The sequence below is a fragment of the Pongo pygmaeus genome, chromosome 21 (genome assembly GCF_028885625.2).
Source record: "Pongo pygmaeus isolate AG05252 chromosome 21, NHGRI_mPonPyg2-v2.0_pri, whole genome shotgun sequence".
NCBI classification, from domain to species: domain Eukaryota; kingdom Metazoa; phylum Chordata; class Mammalia; order Primates; family Hominidae; genus Pongo; species Pongo pygmaeus.
Window position 1 is genome coordinate 31,526,750 of NC_072394.2, and position 24,007 is coordinate 31,550,756.

At 49.3% G+C, this 24,007-nt stretch overlaps 1 protein-coding gene across 1 annotated transcript in view; it reads right to left on the reverse strand.

Moving 5' to 3' along the window:
- Positions 1–350: 350 nt before the first annotated feature.
- STK35 (serine/threonine kinase 35) overlaps positions 351–24,007 on the reverse strand; it is a 47,119-nt gene continuing 23,462 nt past the window's right edge. The window contains exon 4 of the mRNA XM_054467507.2: positions 351–5,121. The gene's annotated coding sequence lies outside the window, so the exon portion shown is untranslated. The remainder of the gene's footprint in view (positions 5,122–24,007) is intronic.

A 24,007-nucleotide genomic window follows, 5' to 3' on the forward strand; every position in this document is an offset into this window, starting at 1 on the left:
AACCACAGGGTTGGGGGTTGAGGGGGCTTCTGAGATGTCTGGAGGAGAGGCCCACAATGTTTGCTTAGGCCCCGGACCCCCTGGAAGGGCAGACTAGGCTTAGTTTGGATCCAGGATCCCCCAGTGGCAGCTGCACGATTTCAGATAGCTTCCTGCACTTCCAAGTGCTGGTTTCTCAGATGTAGAATGGGAAGGCCAGTCAAAGGCCATCAGGCAGCTTCTTCAAGCACGGGGACATGGAAACGGCCAAGGATCCTTCTCTCCCACCACCCACCAGCTGGGATGGGGGGCTGCAGCATGGGCTGGCCTTGCCACCCTCCCAAACAGGGGCAACAAACCACAAAACACTCTTTTTCAAATCACATATGGCTTCTTTGACCCCATCAAATAACTTTATTCACACAAACGTCCCTTAATTTACAAAGCCTCAGTCATTCATACACATTAGGGGATCCACAGTGTTCAAGGAACTTAAATATAATGTATCATACCAACCCAAGTAAACCAAGTACAAAAAATATTCATATAAAGTTGTTCACACGTAGGTCCTAGATTACCAGCTTCTGTGCAAAAAAAGGAAATGAAGAAAAATAGATTTATTAACTAGTATTGGAAACTAACTTTGTGCCTGGCTTAAAACCTCCCTCACGCTCATCTGTCCCACACAAATGTTTAAGAAGTCACTGAAATGTACTCCCCGGCTCTGACGAAAAGAAGCCCCTGGCACAAAAGATTCCAGTGCCCCTGAAGAGGCTCCCTTCCTCCTGTGGGCTCTCCTAGAAAACCACCGGGACAGCCTTCCTGCTGATACCGTCTATAACCTTAGGGGTCCTCGGGCAGGCAACGGCAGCGGCCTCATCTCTTGGTGATGGCTGTAGATGCTAACACTGGCCAATCCAATGCCACACCTACTGGTTACCCTTTGAGGGCATTTCTCCAGACAGAAGCCCCTCGAAGCCTAGGTAGGGCAGGACCAGAGATACATCTGTGTTGTCTCGAAGGCTGTGCCACAGCCCAGTATGACAGCTTGGCAGAGCCAGTATCTCTGGACTTCTGCCTCCAAAACCCAGTGGCCTGAAGAGCTAAAAAATGTCAGTTTGGCTTTTCCAAGGTTGCCAGGGCCAAGACTCCCAGGAGCTACGTCTGTCTGGGGGCTGCCAGACAGGCCTACGAGGGAAAACCAGCCAAGGGGAGGGATAGTCTGAGACCCACCTAGAGTAAGTGCCACCAGCGCCCCCAGATGTGGGGGGGAAGAGGGGCGTATGGGCAGGATGGAGAGTGGGAGCTGCACTTGGTGGGCAGAGCTGGAAGGAGCCATATGGAACCAGGCAAGGGCAGAACGTTAAGGTCCCTCCTTAGGGGGTGGCAGCCTGACTCCTGCTTTTCTAAGTTTCCAAAAGATACCCCAAGGCTAAAACCCAGACATCCATCCTAATAAGATGTCTTCTAAGAAGGTAAACAGCTAACAGAATAAAAAGAAAATTCCCACAATGCCAGCTCTTTTCCTTCTCTTAGAAAAAGATTCAAGCAAAAATAATCATCTTATTGCTCCAAACACTGGTTTTCTAGGCTAGGAGACAACTGATATGTTAAGGAGCTGAGATCCTGGAGGAAGGGAATGTGGAGGTGGGGAAATGTGCAGGGCGAGGGAGCCGTAGGGAAGGCGGGGAGTGGTCCTAGCACCACAGGGTCGGGAGCAGAGGGAGCGGAGGGCGTTTGCCCCTGCCCCGGGCATCTCTGCCCTCATTCGCTCTGGGGCCCCCCTGGCAGTGCCACTAAGGAGGCCAGGCCCTGTCCAGAGTCAAATCTCCACCCAGTGTTGGGTGTTTCTCCTCTGGCTGTAAACAGGGTGTTTCTTAAGTAAACATTTAATATACTCCCTCAGAAAGGCAGCCACAGGGGCAAACTATGTCCAGGTGGGAGGAAAAAAATTCCCATTCTCCTGACCCAATGCCTCTGGGATGAGACGAGGCTAAGGCCTGCAACCTTAGTCCCCAGTGCCCAGAGAGGGTTCAGACGGGGCCAGTCTCGAATGAACAGACTGAGGCATCCTCCTGGCTAGAGGTAAGAGGCAGAGAGTGTGCACCTGTCCAAAGCACAGTTTTTCTGTCCTGGGCTATAGCTGCGAGTGAGTGCCGTGGTGGTGGTGGGGAGATGCGGACCTGGCTACAGCCCTCAGGAAGAGGGTGTGGGGGGTGAGAGGGTGATCCCTCCCCCGTGGCTCTCTGGGAATGAGAGAGACAGTGAAAGAGCAAGTGACAGAGGACACAGATAGGGAGAAAGAAGCCATGCACTTCCAGCTAAGCCAGGAGGCCTGGCCAGGGGAGGACAATGGAATAAGGCACTACGATCTGTCCTGCTGATTCTTCTGATGGGAAAACCAAGTTCAGATCCCTAACAGCCAAGGTCAAGAGTCCCCCTCCAAAGGGCTATCCTTGCCACAGAGCCGAGGAGAACGAATTACTGCCATTTTAAGGTTTGAATACTACTAGAACTTGGGCAGGTCCTACAAACTTGGTGGTGTTGAGATGATGCACCAGAGAGCTGCTGGCAGCCTGAGACCCAGTGAAGACGCAGGAGTGAGGACGCGACAGTGAGTGGAAGCCGATCCACAAGGGGACAGTGGAGAGTGGCACTGAGACTACAGGTGCTACCCAGGGCTGAGCCACAGCCAGTTCTCTCACCATGGCGGAGCCCGCTGAGTGCCTGAGGTGGGCAAGTATTTGAGAAAGCAGGGGAGGGATAAGAAGCAGGGGCAGGCACTTGGGGCTAAAACGCTGGCCTGCATTTATGCTACGGAAAGAGGTCGTGCCACTAAGCAAGAACTGGAAGATGAAGGGGCATGGAGGCTGGCGACCCCTACCAGGCTGCCCACCTGTCACCTACAGGGGTGCTGTTTCTTGCTACTCTGACAGCAAGAAAAACAACAAAGAGGGAGCACGATGGCTCCAAGAACTTTTTAGTTAGAGCTACGGGACCTGGGGAGGGAAGAAAAAGTAAGAGGCTCATTAGGCTGGAGCCTCACTAGGGATGTTACAGTGTGGGCTGCAGCCGGGGCGGGGGGGGGGCGGGGTGTGCTGGGTTTGGGGACTGTTTTTTCCCATTTGCTCATGTACAGAGAGAGACAGCTGTCCCCAAGAGAAGGCAGGGTGGCGGGCGGAAAAGGAACCGTGTACTGCAATTAGGGGATGCTGCTGTTCCCACCCTCTTGGATACAACTCAGTGCACTCAGGAGGCTGCCTGAGAAGTCAGAGACAGGAGAGACAGGCAGTCACAACGGGTTTTGGCCTAGGAAGGGAAGGGCCCGGTTATCACCTGTGGGATCCTGCTAACAGCAGCCAAGCTTCCGCTCACAAGGAAGAAAGTTTGGTGTTGAGGGGGGTGAGAGTAGGCTGAAAGAATGTGAGCAAACATATTGCTGAGCCTGGCCTGATGCACTGTTCTCCCCCAAATTCTCAGGGCCAAAGGATTGCTGCTTAGCGGGTAAAAGCCCCTGCCTTGGTCACATAGAAACGGAAATGCCCTCCAACCGTCTCCCCTATCAATCCTATGCTGGTTTAGGTGAAACAAACAAAAATGAACACAAAAGGATTCCCTTCCCCCTCCCCAGTGGCCCTATAGTATTTGGCCATAATGGGGTGAAAAGCCTTTAGAGTGGCCAGGCGCGTCCAGACAGAAGGACAACACAAGAGCATTGCCCCTTCTTGCAGGGGGAGGACAGATGGGCTCAGAGCAGCAGCCCAGGGGGAGGACAGCTTCCCCTAGGGAAGTGTGAGAGTGCAAGGATGGCTGCAGCAGACAGGCATGGGTGGCGGGGCTGACATGTCATGGCTGGGGAAGCCTGAAGGTGGTGAGCCCACAAATGGGCCCCTAACGCTGCAGGGGGTCTACCCAGTTCCACGACACATCCCTGCTCTGGGCAGGTCCGCTGTTTTCCCATTGGATACGTCTATACTGAGGGCAGGCACCTAACAGTAAGTCTCCAGGGGTGAGGGAAATGGCGCTTGACAGTGTGTGTCACTGCATATGACACCATGGACCCCGGCACACAGGGCATGCCCTTCACTGTGAGAACACGACAACGGCAGCCAGTTCAGGACAGCCTGTTATCATGGCAAAGTCACAACCAGATCTTAGGGCCTCAGGCCGTCTCTGTGACACCTGGACACTATGGGACACATCTGGGAAGATGACAATCCAGGAGGCAGTTAGGTGAGAAGTGCTGACCTCACAGCAGTGACAGACGCCTGCTGAAGACCCAGCTGTGTTCCACACAAGAGTTTGGCACAACAGTTTTTCCCAACAGAAAGGCAGGGATGGCTGCTCCACCGCCAGCAAGTGCGAGATGGTCGCCCTCCACCCTTACCTCCTAGTTCCCTGCAACACAGGGTGGAAGAGGAATGGATTCCCACCACTGTAAGTCCTGGTGTGGCCTGGGGCTCCCAATAGCTTAAACAGAACAAAGCCTGGAGTTGAGACCTTCTTAGTTCTCCTGGCCAAACCCTGGCCTTCCTCTTCCAGGCGGTTCTTCGCCTCTGATCATCTCCGAGGCCCAAGGGCTAGCCAGGGCCAGCCCACCAAGGAGTCCGGGAGTTCCTGCATCTGGTAGGGAGGCGTGGCCCAGAGGCCTCCTTGTGTCCTCATGCCCCGTTCCAGAAGAAACCCCCAGATTCCCTATGGGGAGGCAGGCCTTCTCTAGGGAAGTGAGGTGTCATAAGTAGAACTGAGAGAAGTATAAAGAAGTAAGACAGAGGGAAAGTGAAGGACAAAACCAAAAATAGCTCCCTAACCCCTTATAAAAATTAAGTGAAATTTATACATATGCCTTGTCCACAATGAATTTCTTTAAAGAAATTGGTGCTTGTCCACAGCATTGCGTCCTGCTCTTCTGAAGTCTCAATGGTTTAAATTAAAAAAAAGGAAAGAGGAAAAAAAAAAAAAAAAAAAAAAAGAAAAGGAAAAAAATAAAGCAAAACTAAAAAGAAGCGGGGAAACCCAAACAAAAGCTTCACATTGCCGGATCCAGCTGTCGGGAGATCGCCAACCGGCCAGGCCACCACCTGTACCCTCTGCCGTCCTCTGGAGGAGACGTGGTGAGACTGTGGGTCCCGAGGAATCGACCTGGAAGACAGAAGGTGAGTAAGGAGGGGACATTGGTCAGCAGGCCTGGGCACCAGCCCTCAACCCAGAGGAACACTGAAGCTATGTGTGCTAGGGGCTGTGGGGCAGAGCTCTAAATAGATGGGGTAAATCTAGCTTCACAACCTCCCTGGTCTAGACACACGTGCTTGTTTTTCAGATAAGACAAACTGAGGCTCAGGTTAAGTAACTTACCCAAGGTCACACTGACTAAGGGGCAGACACTTGCTGGGAACCCAAGCTTGCTGGCTCTAGCTGTCAAACCAATCGTGAATCCTGGCTTCCCCGTACTATTAGGAGCAAGACGCCGCAGGGCCCACCCTGGATAGTCTGTCCCCATAGACCTTGCCAGCATTGCTTCCACCCATGCTTTCTTCCCCACTCTCTGTGACTAATTGTGCTGTTTGTTATAAACGCCACAGCAACCCTCTCTAGGTTCAGTAATCCTGTTTTACAGAAGAGAAGAGTGAAGCTCAGGCCTCTGAGAATCCAAACCAGGCTACCCGCTAAGGTCTTAACAAGGGCCAGAATCCCACACCCAGGGGCAGGGCTGGACTGGGCCTGCACTGCCAGCTGCAGTGCACTGTGGGGGTTAAGAACTAGGGCTCTGGAGCCAGAATGGGTGACTGAGTAAACAGGAGCTGCCACTCGACTGTGGGGGAATTTAAGTCCTCTGTTCCCTGGTCTCATCACCTGTACCTGCGTCACAGGCTATTATGAAGATTAAATGAACGTAAAACCAAGAAGAGGGCCTGATCCTATTAGTATTGGCTATTATTTGGAAACTGCCTTAGAGCCAGGCCTCAGGAATAAGACAAGAAGCCTGCCCTTCAGTGGCTTATTCTACTGGAGGCCTATAATACAAGGGCCCACAGAGATTAGCCTTGGACAGCCCCCCGCTCTGAGCTATCGGATCAGTGCTAAGTATAGCGCTGTCCTGGGCAGGGCGGGCCATCTAGGGCAACAATGCTCCAGTCTCGTTGCACATGGAATCATCTAGGAGGTTTTTTGAGACAGGGTCTTGCTCTGTCACCCAGGCTGGAGTACAGTGCCTTGATCACAGCTCACTGCAGCCTTGAACTCCTGTGCTCAAGTGATCCTCCCACCTCAGCCTCCCGAGTAGCTGTGACTACAGGGCACATGCCACTATGCCAGGCTAATTTTTGTATTTTTAGTAGAGACAAGGTTTTGTCATGTTGTCCAGGCTGGTCTTGAACTCCTGGGCTCAAGTGATCCACCTACCTTGGCCCATCTAGGAGTTTTTAAAGTGCCTGAATGACCAAAGCAGACAAGTCTTTCACTGTGCGCGCAATCCCCCAGTGGCTTCCTTTCTTTGTCAGGCAGAGCCAGCACCGTGCTGTCATGACTTGCCACCTGTGCAGGCTGACAACACCAGCTCGTTGTCCTCAGCTCTTGGGAAGGGACCTGGCTAGTCCTCCCAAGAGGCAGCAGGATAGGAAAATATTGGATACTTTACTGCCTGTTGGCCTCAGTTTCTCCCTCTGAACACTGGGGACTCTTGGTTGAGGTCTGAGTGGAACGACTCAGGTTCCTGGCCCACAGCAGGGACGAACATACTCAATGAGTCCACCCCTTCCTAGCCAACTGTCCCCAACCAGAGACTATAAACGTGTTAAATCTGAACAGGCCATGGTTCTCAGCCACACAACCATTAAAAGTGTTTCTGGCTGGTGAGGGTGCCCCGCACACTGCTGGAGGAGGGGATAAAGCTTCTGGAAGGTAGTCTGGCACTGTTTTTAGGGCTTCAAAGGTGTTTAGATTGGTGGCTCCCTGAAATTCCACTCCTGAAAGCCAAGCTTAACAGATAAACCTAAATATGAAAATAACTTTATGGATAAAGAAGTTCATTGAAATATTTAAATTACAAGACAATAACTCACAAGTCCAAAAATAAGGATTAAGTAAGCAAATGATCCTTCAACGCATTGATATACTACAGAGGAAAGGAGATCATTGCATGACATTTTGAAGATTATGACAAAAGCACTTCCCTGGGTGGGGTAGGTGGAAGAGAGTAGGTTACAAAGTTGTGTAGCGCACAGCATGACCATAACTATGTAAAAACACAAACCCCTCAGTGTAGCAAATCTGACAAGAAATACACCAACATGTTGTGCTTGTTGTGACTGGATTTTCCTCTTCCCTCACTTCTGATTTTTAATACTGAACACACACCAATGTCACATTTTACTTTTTAATAGGAAAAATAGGGTACTTTAATGAACAAGAAAAGCTGGCAGCTCCAATAGAAAGGTCCAGATGTGGGGTCTTGTCTGGACTCTTCCATGCCCAGTGGACAAAGGAGAGCTTCCACACTGCCAAACGGGAGGTTAGACTACGTGACTCCCTGCTCTACTGCCCAGGGAGTGGGTGACCAAGAAAGTGGGTGACCAAGAAAGTGGGTGTGGCTGATCTGGAAAGAAAATACAGGATTTCTTGGGCCCAGTCTTTCACTCTGCTGCTTCTGTTTCTCGGTCTGTTAATTCCCCTCAAAAAAAATCCACTTGTGGGTCTTGTATCCCAGTTTTTGACTTGGAAAAAGAAAATCATCATAAACATACTCCCTGATGATTCAGCAGCCATCTCAAATTCTAGCTCTATTTAGCATGCCTATTGCTTTCTCCCCATGCTTTCTGTAGACACAGCAGATCAACCTGAAGATGGGGGAAGAGGGTATTTAGGGTAGGCCCTCACCATATGAGACATTAAGACCTTGTGAAATACGACAAGAAATTACACAGCCACACGTGATGTGCTAAAATAATCTTTGGGACCAGTTATGACTTTCCAGCATTCCTTTCCTCCCTCCCTGTGGACAATCTCCTGAAAAGGATGCCCATCAGCAGGAAGGTAGCACGTGGCAGCTGAAAAGCAGTGTTGGCAAGGAGGCAGGTTCAGAAACCAGAGGTTCCTTTTTACATAACAAACTAGCAGAACACAGTGTGACTGCAGAAGGTCAGACCAACAGCACAGCACTCTGCAAGAACTCCTGAGATACCAGCTTGTAATGACCACTATAATCACTGGGTCCCATGCCAGGAAGTGAAGCTGACATTTCCCAAAGGCTCCTCCCTGCTCCCTCTAGCTCTGGCACTGGCTCTGGCCCTCCTGTTGGAAGCCTCAGAACAGCCTACAGGTCTCAGTCTGGTTCTCTCTTGTGGGCACAAAGAAGGAAAATAAGAGGGCTCTCTATTGGCAAGAGGATCTTTGCTTGGGGTTCTTTTCCCGTCTGCCATCACAGAAAGAGCACTTTTCCTAGGGAGCTAACAGCACAGTAAGCTCGCCGAAGGTAGTGGAGGTGCTTTCTGTAGCTATGAACAGGAATGGCTCAGACCACATGGTTCTGAGTTTAAGCAGCAGACCCTCCTAGGTACTTGTGGGCACAATAAAGGGTGTAGGTCTCAGCCCCAGTGGGCCCTTGGGGAGGCCTTAGGCTTGTGATGCTTCATCCTAGCAGATGCCACATCTCAGCTCCCTGACCACTCAGGCTGTGCCTGACTGCCTGGCTACCCAGCTTCTACCGGGGCTCTTCTCATCCCTCTCTGTGGAACCCCTACCTCTGACCGGAGCCTGCTCCTTGAGGGCAAAAATCACACCTGCTAAGCATAATGAAAAGTGGTGATGTGACACACCTGCAACTGACATCTGTAGTGCTCTTCCATGATTACTGTGAGGAGGGATTTGGCCAGTTTTCACAAGAAAACAGGCCCAGAGAAATGGAGCAACGTGCCCCATGCCAGAGTTGCTGAGCAGTAGAACCAGCACTTAATCCAAAGTTTCCAGCTTCACTACCCAAAGTCTCTGCACTATGACAGTCTTCAATCAGTGCTTCCAAAGCCGGCTCAGCAATGGTTCCAGTAGCTTGCACCTGAGATGATCTTGGGGGTGGAAGGTGTCAGTGATCTGGGAAAATGTGCTATGAATCCTTACCTTTCTCATTTCAGCTCTTGGACCATGTTCTCTCAGTGCATCCCACCTTCTTATTTCTCTGTAACTGGCATAACAGCAATCACTTACTGAGCAGTCTGTATGTGCAAGTTCTAACTGTGACATAGGGAACAACCTTGTAAAGCAACACTGCTTTCCAATCACTGTTAAAGGATTGAGTGTTTTACATCCATTGCCTCATTTCACCCCAGCAACCCTAAGAGGTAGGGGTTATTGTCCTCCTACTCTTAGAGATGAGAAAACTGAAGCTCAGAGAGAACAGCCTCATAGCCAGTAAGTGGTAGAGAAAAGGGTTTAACTCAGGGCAGTCTCACTCCAAATCCCCTGCTTTTGACATGTAACGGTGCAAAATCCCTTCCTAGAGAAGACAAGAAGAGTCTTAAGTGGAGTTTAAAACCCATCTAATCCCTTCATTTATAAATAGACTCACTCAGAAAAAAGGCTCATGGAAGGCTTACGTGCCTGTGCACAGGTCTAGTGCTCGGGGGACAAAGGGGGACATGGTGCCAACCAGGCAGTGAATGGTCTTCCAGCAAGCTCCTCTGCCAGTCAGGCAGGTGTCTGGTCTGTTTAAGGAGACTGAGAAACTGAACTACTTTCATGGAGGCCATTAGCAGCTTGGAGAACAGAAGCCTGGAAGATCTGAGGGGAACATGCACAGGAGGATGGGGCTGGAGACAAGGATGGCACGTGTTCACCTCCTTCCCCTACTCCTCAGCCTGCAGGCACAGAATACCTTGGTGATTAGCCCTTACTCTAAAAGGATGGCCTTCCTACTTTATTAGTGTCAAAATGTCATTACCTTTTGCTTTCTTTTCTAAGACACAGGGTCTCACTCTGTCACCCAAGCTGAAGTACAGTGGCACAACCATAGCTCACTGCAGCATTAAATTCCTGGGCTCAAGCAACCCTCCTGCCTCAGCCTCCTGAGCAGCTGGGATTATAGGCACATGCCACTACACCTGGCTAGATTTAATTTTTATTTTTGTAGAGACGGGGTCTCATTATGTGGCCCAGGTTGGTCTCAAACTCCTGGCTTCGTTCATGCAATCCTCCTGCCTTGGTCTCCCAAAGTGCTGGGATTATTATAGGCATGAGCTACCATGCCTGGCCTAAAACGTCATTTCTTTGATGAAATGATGATGAAAGTAAGTAGGAATGGTTTTAAAAATTGCTTCCCTCCTGGACCTGCCTCCCCAGTTTTTAAAATTGTACTGTCTTAGGAAATGTGGAAGTCTGGTAATCACGAGGTTTATCATCACTCCAGTGCTCTCTCAGGGAAGAGCACAGGCTCTATGGCAGACAGTCCTGGTTCAAATACAAGCTCTGCCATTTACTAGCTATTTCCATGATCTGAGTCTCCTTCTCCTAAACTAGAAAATGGGCATGGAACTCTTTCCTCTTCCAGGGGCCTGCTGTGAAGAGTGAAGAATTCTTCAAGTAAATTGCCTGTCATGGCACCTCACACAGGGTGGGGCATTCAGTAAGATCGATCTTGCTGTCATTCATGTTAATGGTCATTTTGGTTCTTAGGGTATCACAGACTGGGACTTCAAACCCAAAGCCCGGTTTTCTCTTACTATCCTGCCTCTCAGATCTAGTTAATAGAAAAGAAAGTCATCCCATTGGCATACTCATAGACTAAGGCACAGTATAAACTCAAAGTGGGGTATTATTGGGTGGCTAGCCAAGAATTCACTCCTACCTAAATTCACCCGCAGTCCTGTGTAGTGGTATTATCACCGTAGCTAATGATACCTATGACATGCTAGCTGCCGTGCAAACTTAATATGCAATACCTCATTTGTCCAAAGGACCATGTAAGAATTATCCTCATTTTACAGATGAGCAAACTGAGGCTCAGGTTATTAATTTTCAGCATATCGTGCTGTGGAGCAAGCAGGCCTCACAAGCGCACAGAGGGAAAGTCATCTGTCAGGGTCACAGACAGCAGTCCTCTCCTTCCTCTAAGTGGGGTTAGTCATTCTTCACTTGTTTAAAACACCAAAGCATCTGGCTTTTCACATTCAGACATCAACATGCCAGCCCTGGGGGTTCGGTGGCCCCAGCACGAATGTCTCCTCCAATCACTCAGAGGCACCAAGGCCAGGGAGTCACGCTTCCTGATGCATCATTCCTCTAAGGCTGCTCTCCCAACTGTGGTGCTTAAAGTAGGGCAAAAACAGGGATGACTGTGCTGTGAACGTGCCTGTTGTCAGGGTCGAAGGAATGGGAGTACTGACAAATGGGATAACACTGTTTTCAGTCTTCGGGTATACAGAAGGGGCAAGATGTTAGGAAAAAGAGGAGCAAGAGGGCAGACATTATACAACATATACAACAGGAGCTTCGCAGTGCTCCATGACAACCCAGAAGACCACAGGTCCACGCCTTATGACATCTGAGCCCTTACCAGGAGACCAAACCAAGGCAGCTCACCCACAGGCAGATATCCAGGGGCAGGCCCCAAATGCAGAGGAGCGTGGCTTGGAGGTGGTGTTCTCTCAAGGTATGGGCTTTGGAGTAGGAAGATCCAAAATTTACATCCCAGCTGACCTTCACCAAGTCAGGGTCCCCCGAGCCTCAGTTTGCTCAGCCTAAAATGAGGAAATGTCTACTTTGCCGGGTACAAAGACCAGTGATAGTATACATAGCAGGCAGAGTGAGGTGCACAGGAGGTACCTTAATAAGCTACAACAGCGGCTGCAAATCACATCCAAAAAAAACACAAAACCAAACCCATAAAACCTCACTGCAGTCACCTGCCGGGGCAAAAATTCCAGAAAAGATGCCTTGGCCTCAAGTTGGTCTTCTCTTGAGGTGACAGCCTCCCTCCTGCTTTGGGTCTTCAGCTCCTGATGGTCTGGCTACCCCAATTCCCACCCCCCATCTGTCACTCAGATTGCACTCACCCTTTGGGTTCCCATCCACACGCCTTCCCCAGGAAACACTCCCAGAGGGCCCAGTCTCTATGGGAATTCTTCTGTCCCCCTGCCCAGTGAAAAGGCATGGATGACCTCAGATCCCACTAGCCTTGTCGTGTGCTCCAACCTTACCATCTTAGACCCTGAGCTTCCTGCAGGACAGAGAGAGTCTGCTGCTTCTCTTAACCCTCTCAGGTGACCAAGCAGCAGTGTTGGGTTTTTAGGAAGAGCTCAAATACCAGGTGATAGCTAGAAACTGGGAATTAGTACATAGCAATAAAACTTCACAGAATCATTCATTCCACATAATAGGGTTTTAACATAAACACATGATTATAAAAAAAAATCTCTGCCTTTGGTTGAGTTCCTGCGTCACTGCCAAGTGTTCTGCACACGTTCCCACTGAAAATCCCAGCAAGCCAGGTGTGGACAGTGATGCTCAGAGAGCTGGGCCACTTCTCCAAACTCCAGCAGCTGGTAAGGGACAGAGCTGGGACCATGTCCAAGTCGGAAGCCCATGCTATTTTTCTACCATGCTACAGGGTGCTGCTCCCCTCTCTCACACCTTCAGAGCTGGGTGACAGAAATGAGGCATGCAGGGATTACAGATTTTCCTGACATTACATAGTCTATCAGTTACACAACCAGGGGGCTCCTGTCTCGACTTCAGCTCTCTCCACTACTATTCCCCTTACTGACTTCTCAACAGGAGGCTTTCTTTCAAGGGGAAGAAGATGGCCAACTTTGGCAAATACATCTGTTTCACGTGGAGGGGTTCCTTGAAATCCAAGTGTGGCTATTTGGAGCAGGCCCGGCCTCAGAATGTGTCCCCTGAGTCTAAGTTAGGTATGGTAAGAGGTTAATGAGAAGAGTAGACTTATGACTGGAACACTGCGGTTTAGTCTGAAAGTATGGACTTCCCAAGATGTCTTTTTTTTTTTCTGAGATAGGGCCTTGCTCTGTCAGGCTGGAGTGCAAAGGCATGATCCTGGCTCACTGCAGCCTTGGCTTCCCTAGCTTAAGTGATCCTTCCACCTCAGTTTTCTGAGTAGGGACCACAGGTGCATGCCACCGTGCCCAGCTAATTAGTCTTATTAGTCTTGCTGTCGTCCAAGCTGGAGTGCAGCGGTGCAATCTCAGCTCACTGCAACCTCCACCTCCTGGGTTCGAGTGATTCTCCTGAGTAGCTGGGACTACAGGCGCACACCACCATGCCTGGCTAATTTTTGTATTTTTAGTAGAGACAGGGTTTCGCCATGTTGGCCAAGCTGGTCTTGAACTCCTGGGGTCAAGTGATCCTCCTGCCTTGGCCTCCCAAAGTGCTGGGATTACAGGTGTGAGCCACAACGCCCTGCCCAAGATCTTAAAATGCACAAAGCCTCTTTCTAGACCCAACCATTTGTAAAATGGCAAATATATCCTATAAGTCTCTTTAGCTAACAAGTGGTCCAGGAAGTGGAATCCTGGCTGAAGTGCTGCCAGATATGTTGGGACTGGTGGAGGACTCCCATATGCCACATTCAAAACACACGGATTGTTGAAAGAGGTGGCTGGGGCAGCCCTACAAGGAACTGAGCACCAGCCTGTGCTCAGCAGGGGTTCACCCTTTACGTAGCCACCCCCTACCACCATCTTCCACATTCTGTTCACCCACTTAAGTGTATCCAGAGGAAGCCAGTCCCACGGATTCTCTGAAAGGCAGACTGTCGCCCAGGCTATAACAGCACAGATGCAATCATAGGAATGTGCTCCCAGGAGGCAACCTACTAAGAGGCACTGAAGTGAAACACGGGAAGATGAAGGATCTTGTCTGGTGCTAAGAGTAAAGGTGGGAAACCTGGTTCCAGGCCCCTCTAGCTCTCTCCCTACTCCCCCTCTGGAGACTTCATTTCTTCATCTGCCAAATGAAGGACTTGGGGCCAGCACAGGGGTTCTTAACCTGGACTCCTTCTAACCCCAAGGATGCACAGGTTCTGCAAAGCCCCTGAGGGCTGGGAAGTTTAATGTACATGCCAGGCATTTTTTTTTTCTTTTTTTTTTTTGACACAGAGTCTCACTCTGTTGCCCAGGCTGGAGTGCAATGACACAATCTCGGCTCACTGCAACCTCCACCTCCCGGCTTCAAGTGATTCTCCTGCCTCAGCCTCCTGAGTAGCTGGGATTACAGGTGTGTGCCATGATGCCCGGCTAATTTTTGTATTTTTAGTAGAGATGGGGTTTCACCATGTTGGCAACGCTGGTCTTGAACTCCTTACCTCAGGTGATTTGCCAGCCTCGGCCTCCCAAAGTGCTGGGATTACAGGCCTGAGCCACCGCGCCAGGCCCCAGGCATTTTTTTAATGGGAGAATAACACACCATTCAGATTCTGAGAAAGGAACATGGCACAAAGAATACTGAGAAGAGGCCCTTTCTAGGCCCCTTATTTATTAAGGCAAAAACTAACTGGACAGTGGCACATGAGTGCTCTAAACAGGGCATCCCCAGCACAGGTGAGACGTACAACTTGTGTGGCTGGGGCTGAGGGAAATCAGGCCAAAGAGTGTTCGGAGGGAGGCAGACTTCAGCTCAAAGCACCAGAGCCCTTTCTAACAGGGCAACAGTGAGGTCTTCCTCCTCCTTGAAAGTTTCTAGCAGAACCTGAGACCCGCCCATTTTTTTTTTTTTTTTTGGAGACGGAGTCTTGCTCTGTTGCCCAGGTTGGAGTGCAGTGGCACCATCTCAGCTCACTGCAACCTCCGCCTCCCAAGTTCAAGCGATTCTCCTGCTTCAGCCTCCCCAATAGCTAGGATTACAGGCGTGCACCAAAACGCCCAGCCTGAGACTCCCCTTTAAAGCGGATGAATGTTAACAGGAGGAGACAGGCTCTATGCTGCATCCCTGAAGCTCAATCCACGCCCCACTTATACAAGGAAGAGACAAACACTCTTGCAGCAACAAGTGGCAGGCCCATGTAAGGCCCAGTAAGTCAGCAGGGTATGACTTACTGAGGGAAAGGGTCTGAGCAAAGCTTAAAGCCGAGACAGCATGCTGCTGCAAAGAGATGTCAGTTGTATCTCAAGTGTGCCAGAAAGTCAGGGCAGTGGAGCAAGCAGTTACTGTGAAAGCTCCTAGACATGAAGACTTGCTTAATATTGTTTTAAACAATTTGATTCCTTGGAGTATACTGCCAAAAGTGCTAGTATTAAAAAGTCTGCCAAATGCACACAGAGAAACAGTAGGCAAGACTGCAGATTCTGAGATTTGGAGGTCTCCGTGGTGACCAGCAGGCAGGGCTCCACACTGAGTCATCTTGTCTGCATCTGAGAACCCAGACTCACTTAAACCTCGTCTTTCTGGCCTTGGGAGGTCAAGAGGCAATAGGCACTGGGATGGTAGTTCCTCTAAGCACTTTAATTAGTACACAGACACTGGGTGAAACCCAACACCAACTAAGGGGAACTATTTGTCTCTAGAAACAGCCCAGGTAATTGGCAGTTAGCCGTGTGGATACCCTAATTCCCCTCCTCAACTTATTAAGTGTGGGACCGAAAATAAAAGCTGCCAACTGCCTCAATTGGTCCCCAGAGACAGGTTCAGCTGTGGCTGCTGTGATTAGCAAAGAAAGAGCCCAAGGGAAAGGCTGAGGTCCTCAGGGGCCCTTGCCAGGAGGAAGATGCTAAGGTGCCATTACTAGCTAAAGGGGAATGGTCACTCTTCCATATGGGGACAGAACAATTTGTGGTTATAAAAAGAAAGATGCCAACAAGGTCGTGCCCACAGAGAGGTCCATATGGACTTTTGGTTACAACAACCAGTTAAAGCCTACCAAGCCAAGGGGAACTCACTGGAGGCACTTGCTAAGGGGTTTGGAGATCTCTTTGGGGGAAAGAATGCTATTACAAATTGTTAGTAAGAAGCAAAGTGAAAACGTATGATTGGCCTATGAGGCTTTGGCAAAAACAAACAAAATAGCAGGATGGGGGCAATACACAGAGCTACCATCGTCATCAGGAGCTAGGAACTGCGCCGGACACAGCCTACAGTGAGCAACACTTACTACACCGACCAGACAAGGAAATGGGGGCCCAGAGAAGGTAGATCACTTGCCCAAAGCCGCCCAGCTAGTAAGTAGGAGAGCTGCCGTTTAAACCTAGATTGACCAGTCCAACAGGTTCAACAGCAAGTCTCTTGATGTCTTGACACCAATACAGAAGCAAAGGTTTCTCATCTTCCTATTCAGATGTTACCCTTTCCGCCTTCCCATGCTCTGGAAGGTGCCTGTGCAGTCTCACACTTTCTGGAGACATGTACTGCCGGTGTGGCAACTCATCTTCCCCTCCTGGGGGACTGACAGTTCTCCCCTCATTGTTACTGACTCACCTGCCTAAAATATAGCCTTGCTCACCACCACCCACACCCTTGTCTTTTTTGGCAGGATGAAGTTCATTCTCCTCAGGCTGGCATTCAAGGCTCTTGGCAACTTAGCCCTATTTACCTTTCTACTCTAGCCTCTGTGTGAACCCACCCAGGGACAGGCACTCTCCACAAATTCCAGTGTTCTGTCTTTGGACGTGCTATGGCCCCTGCTTCAAATATGCTAATCTGTTCTTCTTTCTTCAAGGTCCATCTTAAGTCACGTGTCCTCTACTTTGCCATCACTTACTTCTTTGGCAAAAGCCAGCTCCCTTCTCTGAGCTCCTGGTGGCCCTGGGACAGTGCGGTGCATATGGACTTGCTCAGATGACCTCTCTTTGGTAGCTCAATGGAGAGCATGAGCACTGGAGCTCTGGCCCTTGAGCTGGCATGAGCTAGCCACATGGCCAGTGGTAAATCACTTCCTTTCTCTGGAGTGGGAGTTGGGGGGACAACAATACTCAGGACGCAGGTGAGGATTTCACAACATTTAAAAAAGAGTGGGGAGTACTGACACTGAGCCTGCATAGGCCTAGGCTAATGTGTGGGTTTTTGTTTTTAAGCAAAAAAATTTAAAAAGTAAAAAAAAATACTTTTTTAAAATAGAAAAAAGTGTGCAGAATAAGGATATGAAGAAAGAAGGGCCAGGCACGGTGGCTCAGGCTTGTAAGCCCAGCGCTTTGGGAGGCTGAGGCAGGAGGACAGCCTGAGCCCAGAAGGTCGAGGCTGCAAGTAAGCCAAGATCGTGCCACTACACTCCAGCCTGGGTGACAGAGCGCGACCCTGTCTCATGCTTGTGTTTTAGGCTAAATGTTAATGAATCAAGAAGTTTTAAAAAAATTTTAAGTTTAGAAAGCAAAAAAATTACAGTAAGCTAAGGTTAATTTATTTTTAAAGAAAGAAATTCTACAATAGTGTACAGTAATGTCCTAGGCCTTCACACTGACTCATTACTCACTCACTGACTCATCCAGAGCAACTTCTAGTCCTGCAAGCTCTATTCATAGTAAGTGCCCTATACAGGTATACCATTTTTAATCTTAAAAAAAACACAAAACTTTAATATAATTTTGTAGAGATGGGGGTCTCCCTCTGTGGCCCAGGCTGGTCTCAAACTCCTGGGCTCAAGTGACCTTCCTGTCTCGGCCTCCCAAAGTGTTGGTAATATAGGCATAAGCCAGCAAGCCCAGCCATTATTTACCTTTTATGCCATATTTTCACTGTACCTTTTCTATGTTTACATGTTTAGATACACAAACACCATTGTGTTACAACCGCCTATAGTAGTATTCAGTACCACAACATGCTGTACAGGTTTGCAGTCTAGGAGCAATAGGCTCTATCTACCATATAGCCTAGGTGTGTAGGAGGCTATACCATCTAGGACTGTGTAAGAACACTCCATGATGTGTGCACAAAGACAAAATTGCTTCACAATGGATTTCTCAGAATATATCCCCATCATTAAGCGACGCATGAGTATATAGTGAATGCAAGATGATCGGCAAGCTCCTAATTCTCAGTAACCATTTGCTGAATTTGTATAAAGACCTAGGTCCCCAGGGGGTTTCAGGGAAGGGGGTCTGGTGAGCAGGCAGATGACGCAACCTCTACCCACGCCCTATATTGTCATTCAAACCACGGTGTGACGGGATGGCCAAAGGAGTGACTCCGAAGCCCCTTCCCCACTGGCTGACCATCCAGATAAGGCTGGAGGGCCGCCCCTCAGCTCCTGGTGCTTGCACTTAGAAACCTGAAGATTACTGAAACCAGGGACTACAGACCTTCTTCCCCCACCTCCCTCCCCTGTATGCCTTTCCCTAACCCAAAATAGAAAGTATTTCCCAATTTACAAATTAAAGTAGTTCTCAAAATCAATTTTACAGCCAGCAATCATGACTCTGATGTTATATAACTAGTAAAAATAAATAAATAAAGAGAGAGCGAGATGCCCACACTGGAGAGCTGCCCCGTGACAGGATCACCAGGCTGCCCATGTGACAAGACCCCGCACAGGTTTTCAGCTCTAAAAAGCAAAACAGTACAAAAACAACAAAACGCCATGTTCTTGAGACACAATTATAGCAGAGTGCAGATGCAAATAAGGACAGAAGAGCAACACATCATAACCTAATGAGAAGCTGATTACCAAGAGAAGAACAAAACACAGCGAGACTCAGCCATGAACGCAGCCCCGAGTCCAAGGGACCATTCAGTGCCTGTGAAGGTGCTCTTTGTTCAGCAGCAAAACTGAGATCCAACAGTCCTCTGAGAAGACCCAGATAAACGGGCGCCACTTACCACAAACACCCACGCAGGAGAGAGAGTACAGTCTCATGTCCGCACGTCCAAGACACACTTATGTATCTCCCTACTCCCCTAAACCCTCTCCTGCTGCAACGTTCACTCCTACATGGCTCTGTTCCCACCACCCAGTCACTCAAGCCACAGCTGATGGAGTCAGCTCTGAGCCACTCCTTCCTACCTTCGGAATTCAGGCCATCTGAGAGCCTTTCTGAATCTCCAAAATGCACCTTGAATTCACTCCCACTTCACCATCTCCCCTAACCTGGACAGCTACAGCCTCCTACCTGGGCTCGCTGCTTCCACACCTGCCTCTCTCCAGTTCTACTGGCCACAGAGCAGCCGGTGACCTCCTCCTGGCCTCCCACGCCTTGACCACTGCACTCCAGCCAGCTCCCTCCTCCTCTGCTTGGCAGAGGCCTCATCCTTCAGGTCTCGGCTTCAATGCCACCTCCTCAGAGAGCCTTTCTCTGACCGCCTTGGGCAGGTCCTCATTTTCTGCTATTTTCTTCACTTACACACAACTGAAACTGTACCTATGGTATTCTCGTATGACATGTCTCTCAAACTCAGTGCCTCAAGGGTGAGGACCATGTCTGCTTTTTTCACCCATGTGTTATTAATAGAGGCACCCACCACAGTGCCAAACACACAGTTGATCAAAAAATTAACAGGCCCCCTCGGGCACCCAGGTTTTCCTTTTTATTGGTGGGGGAGGGGGAAGCACATGAGCCTGCACACATTCCGAGATGCTAATTCTTGCTCTGCCACCAGCGTGCCCGAGAACTGGCATGAAAGGGCAGCAGGACCCAACGCCTGTGTGGTACCTGCTGCATGCCTGGTAGGCCTATGCCAGCTTTTCATTTACGTTCTCTGTAATCCCCACGGCAATCCCTCCAGGTGTCAGCAACGCCCCTTTACGAAGGCGGACTCGGAGGCTCAGAGAGATGCCCAGGGTTTACATGGACTGAGGATGGGAATTCTCCTCATTTCCACGGCCCAAACCTGGCTCACAGCGGGTGCTCAATACATGTCTGTGGAACAGAAAAACGAAGTTTGCTAGTCACGATTCAAAGTCATGTTTAAGATTCCACTTAGAGGCCTGGTGCAGTGGCTCAAGCCTGTAATCCCAGCACTTTGGGAGGCCAAGGCGGGTGGATCATGAGGTCAGGAGATTGAGACCATCCTGGCCAACATGGTGAAACCGTCTCTAATAAAAATATGAAAATTAGCTGGGCGTGGTGGCATGCACCTACAATCCCAGCTACTCTGGAGGCTGAGGCAGGAGAATCGCGTGAAGCCAGTGAGCCGAGATTGTGTCATTGCACTCCAGCCTGGAAACAGAGCTAGACTCCACCTCAAAAAAAAAAAAAAAAAAAAAAAAAAAACCCACAAAGATTCCACTTAGAGACCTAAGTTCCACCTGTGCCTCGGGGGGGCTTCCCTGTTTCCTATGCCCTGTTGCTTCTCAATTTCTCCTTCCTCTAGGGATGATCTCCCTACCATTCAGACTTCACAGGAATCCTGTGGTTGCCCTGACAGTACTCCCCTGAGATCACCTTGAGACATTCATCATTATTATGGCTCAGAAGTCCACTTCCCCAGGGAAGCCCACAGAGAAGTTTAATTGTTTCCTCCTACTCCCAGGAGCAAGAGGCCACAGGGCTTCACCCCATCCTAAAGACAAATGCACTGAGAGACAGCCTGAGCGGGAGTCAGTTGTCCCAGGGTCCCAGAACCACATCCACCACGGAACTAGGAACACGCCAGGACAGAAGGAACGGGGGGAAGGGAAAACAGTGGTCCTTCAGGTACCTTGGTTCTCTGGAGGAGTGACTTGTCCAAGTCACAGTGCTAGGTAATTATACAATTACTTATGGAATCACAGAAGCCAGGACCTTACAGGCTCTCCCGATTCTCACACCTAGGTCCAAGCTTTTTGAAGGTAAAAGGGTAAAAGGTGAGGGCAATGGTCTGCACGTTTAAAAGATGGCAGGGTGGCTGATTGCACATTTACCCTCTTTTGCCAGAGCAGTTCTGAAGCTTTTGTGTTCATCAGCCATCACCTGGAGAGGTGATACAATACCACTCCCCAGTTTCCAACTCAGTAGGTTTGAGGTGCAGCCAGAAATATGCGTTTCTAACAAGTTCCCAGGTGATGCTGCTGGTCTGGAAACCACATCCTGAGAACCACTGGTGCTAGGGTTTCTCACTGACACTGTGTGTTGGGGGGTGGGATCAAGTGAGGAGGAGCAGAGAGGAGACAAGGGGTTGAAGGTATCTTCACCAACACTCCTTACTCATGACATCCTCTGTTCCTGCTGCAGATAAAATAAAAGCAATCTTTTAACCATGGTTAAAACTTCACCCAGGTTCATATAATTAGGTTGAAGACTCACATCTGGGTCTCTCTATGGCAATGATCCCAACTCAGTTCTAAGAGCAGAAGCAAGTCTGGCATTATCACGACAGCTGTTGTCCTGCTTACAGGACTCCAGAGCAGCAGGAAGGAGCTATGTGCTCTCTGAAGGCTTTTCCTGCTATACCTGTTGGTACCCTGGCCCTAAGATGCTCAGGTCAGAAAAGGGAGGAGGACCTCTGGACCATGTCAGTGGTGACATCTGGATTTCAGTTTAGGCACTTGGCCTAAACTCCAAAATATTTTTAAAAGTTAAAGTTAGCCTGTTTGTCTGGGGTGTGGTATAATCACTTATTTCTGCTGTTCTATGCAAACCAAGGGTTTCTTCCAAAAATCATCAGATCCAAGATGCAATCTGGTTACTAACAACAGTCTTTACTTGTGACTTCCAGTTCTCTTTATGTCTGGTACAAGGCTGGGCTGTGCTGGTAATGCCCATACAACCTGCCAAGATCTGACAACACTATACTCCCAACTCCATGCCTTAGATTTGCCCTAGGCTTGCCCAGCTTTCTGAGAGGGCATGTCTTAAGCACATCCAAAAAAAGTAGAAAAGAAAAAACAAAGGGGTGCTGTACATGGTGAAGGACTTTCTTTCCCCACAATGATGGAAGTAAACGCAGAATGAGTCAACTGGTTCACATCATCTTTGTGATTTTCCCATTAAAATAGATAATCAATACTAAAACCCAACACGATATAACAAAGCCAACCTGCCTCCCATTACAGCTACACTACCATGCCTCTGAGTTCAGGGGAAAAAAAAATAAAGGTGACCATCCATAAGGCGACTTCCCCAAGCCCCATGTCAAGATGCTTTTTGCAGCCTGGGAAAATGGAAGCATTTTCATCTTCCTCACTATGGCCTATGGAGTGCCTGGGTGGCCCTAATCCATTCCTCCCATGTCCCTAGACATCACTTTCTTTAATAAAGAAACAAAATATAGAGTTCTGACCTGTGTACGATGCAGGCTGAGTTATAGCTTTCCCCTGGCACCTCTAACTGAAAGTGAAATTTCTTTAAAGTTGGGAAATTCATTGCAGTGTTTTATGGTATTGATTTATTTTAAACTTGGTTGGCAGTTTTAAGGCCTGCCATGCCTCTGAATCCTAGAAACGCTGGAGGAGATCTCCATTTCCTCTGATTTTGTAATATCACAGCGGACTCACTAGTGGAAATGAGAAAAGGGGCTGGGAGCACGAATGCGGCTGCCCTAATCAAGACAGAGCCTTGGGCACTCTCCCTAGGTCCTGGGTCCACAGTGTATCTCCAGTTGGGAATTTCACTACCTGAACAGGAGTACCCTTTCCTCCTGTAGCTGAGAATACTGTCATCAAACCAAATCTGAGTATGTACCCTGAGATGTGGCCCCTGTGCATCTCACTTGGCTTACAAGGTACCCCTAAAACCTACCTTCAAGAACCAGCCTGGAATACCACCTCCTCCACTCTTTCCTGTCTTCCTGTATCTCCACTGAGCCATCTATAACCCATTACAACCAAGTGTCCATATCTCATCTGCATTATTAAACTAAGTTCCTAGGAGACCATATTGGGGTTTAAACAATCAATGCCTCCACTGGGCAAGTGCCTACCATATGCCAGAAGTGCTCTTGCCCACCAAATCTGACTTGGCTCCAGAATCTTTCGACACAGGGCTATGGGCAGCCACATCAATCGGAGTAAGCATGAGCGACGGAATCCCTTGCTTAAGTCAGGATTCAATGAGTGAGCTGGAAGATTTGTCAGAAAGACACAGAGCAACCGCTGCCATTCTGCTGGGTCTTCATCAACTTTAAATCCCTGGGTTCACTCAGAACGGGCTTCTGCCAGGGCATCAGGACCACAGACATGTACGATGCCTTTGGCTCTTATTGGAGCCCTTTCCTTGTAGCTGGTGCCAGATGCTGGCCTAATGACAGCATTCCCTCAGTGCCGGGTGCTTTCCCAGCTGCCAGTGGGTGAAGGTGTGCTTTGGATCTCCTACTTTCCAACCTTTTGGCAATTTTGACCCGGCTGCATACGTGGCTCCTGCCTTCTCTGCTGCCAGACCTTGGTTATATGGGCACTATCCCAGCCTTGCCTCCTCTGCCAATGTTTGGGGCAGTCATTGTAACACAGGAGGAATCCACATGCAGGCTGACCTCACCTGAAGGGATGGCTGGTGACTCTGCCACAGTGTGCCTGTGCTGAAACCAGTGTCAGACTGTGAAGGACACCCACGGCAGCCCTGGGTGCTTTACTGTATGGTGCTATTGGAGGGGAACCCACCATCTGCCTCAGAATAGAAATTCATTAAAAGTGGCTTTAAGAGGCTGTAGAATGCAGAATGGAGCAGTAGAATTTCCAGACAGATACACCTTGCCTCAAATCCTGGCTCTCAAAACCTTAGGAAAGTGATTTTCTGCTTCCTTATCTGCAGAAAAGAGGGCACATAACAGAATAGCTAAGCAGATGATGTATGATAATGATACATGTAAAGTGCTTAATTCAGGGCTCGGAATAAAAAGGCAGGGTCTCTGCCCTGTACAAGTCAACGGGTCCCTCAAAGCAGGTTTTGATAACCAGTAGCTGTTGATGGGAGTGTCTTTGCGTCCCTGGGGTAAGAGGAAATGGGAGTTGGAAGCACCCCTGAACCATCAGGCAGCTTTGCTCACAGCTGGATGATTACAAGAACCACTTTGATTTGCCCAAAGGGATGCTATCTAGGTTAGGTGGAGCCAAGGATGCCACGGAGGAAGAACACGTGAGCAGCAACTGGGCCTTGACGTCAACAGCCCCGGGCCAGGCCTGTCCCCTCATGGATGCTTTCATGTCCTGCAGAGCTGCAAGGGACAGATTATCCCTGGGGGGCCATCA